This window comes from Cynoglossus semilaevis, chromosome 20 (genome assembly GCF_000523025.1).
Source record: "Cynoglossus semilaevis isolate Cse_v1.0 chromosome 20, Cse_v1.0, whole genome shotgun sequence".
In the NCBI taxonomy this organism is placed as follows: Eukaryota; Metazoa; Chordata; class Actinopteri; order Pleuronectiformes; family Cynoglossidae; genus Cynoglossus; species Cynoglossus semilaevis.
In genome coordinates, this window is record NC_024326.1 from 10,422,839 (window position 1) to 10,423,904 (window position 1,066).

The window sequence follows — 1,066 nt, forward strand, 5'->3', positions numbered from 1 at the left end:
GTGGGGGTTGTTGGTGTTACCTGAATGGAGGCGTTAGTTATGTCTGTACTTGCTGGAGAGGGAGCTACGGACCGCATTGTAGGTCCTAGTGGTTAAGGAAGCAGACTTGGGTCCAGAAGGCTTCAGGTTCGAGTCCACCAGTATTTTGACGTCCTAAGTCAAAAATGTCTCCGTGGCCTGCAAAAACATCGAGATGAAGTCACTGTCATCCATGTTAATGGTCAATTAAAATCCGCTTTTATATTTTATTGTAGATTCCGTGGGGTTAATACATGCAGTAATACTACTATTTAATACTAATTTAACTTTCTTAAATATTCTCGCATGTTCCTGATGGTTGGTTTTAAACATCAAATGTTTTAGAGCATAATAAACAGACACACGCATATGTAATGGACAGAAAGTATCTCACGTGACTACCTGCGTTATAGGATTCTGCCTGCTGACACGTGAACTCAATTGCGTTGATGTGTCGATTTATATTCGCGTGTGTGCGTCATTATGCATAACAACAAATAAGTACTCACTTACTTACTTTCTTACTCACTCACTCTCTCTCTCTCCTCACTGCTGCACAACCCACACGCACAGGCGAGTCCTCCCGCAGGGAGCCTCATGCATGAATGCACACACTGCACTCCCCGCCTGTCACTCACACACATGTGCGTGTGCAAACACACAGAATTCATTATAGATGCATACATTGTTCATATGCATGGAAACACATCAACCCACGATGATTCATACACACGCACACACACACGTGTACACACATGCACACTCCTCTACCCCTCCCCTTGGTCATTACACATGCATATACACACACACACACATGCGCACACATAAATGTGGTTACAGGCACATGCTTGAGCACATTCACACACGCACAATAAGCCCTCATCACTCAAATACCAGGGCACACAAATAAACACACGCAACACAGGCCACAAAGGCACACGAACACACACCCAGCTCCAGTCAGTCCAACAATGTGATAAAAACCCATATCCTGCATCATTCACTGGGTGTACACACACACACACACACACACACACACACACACACA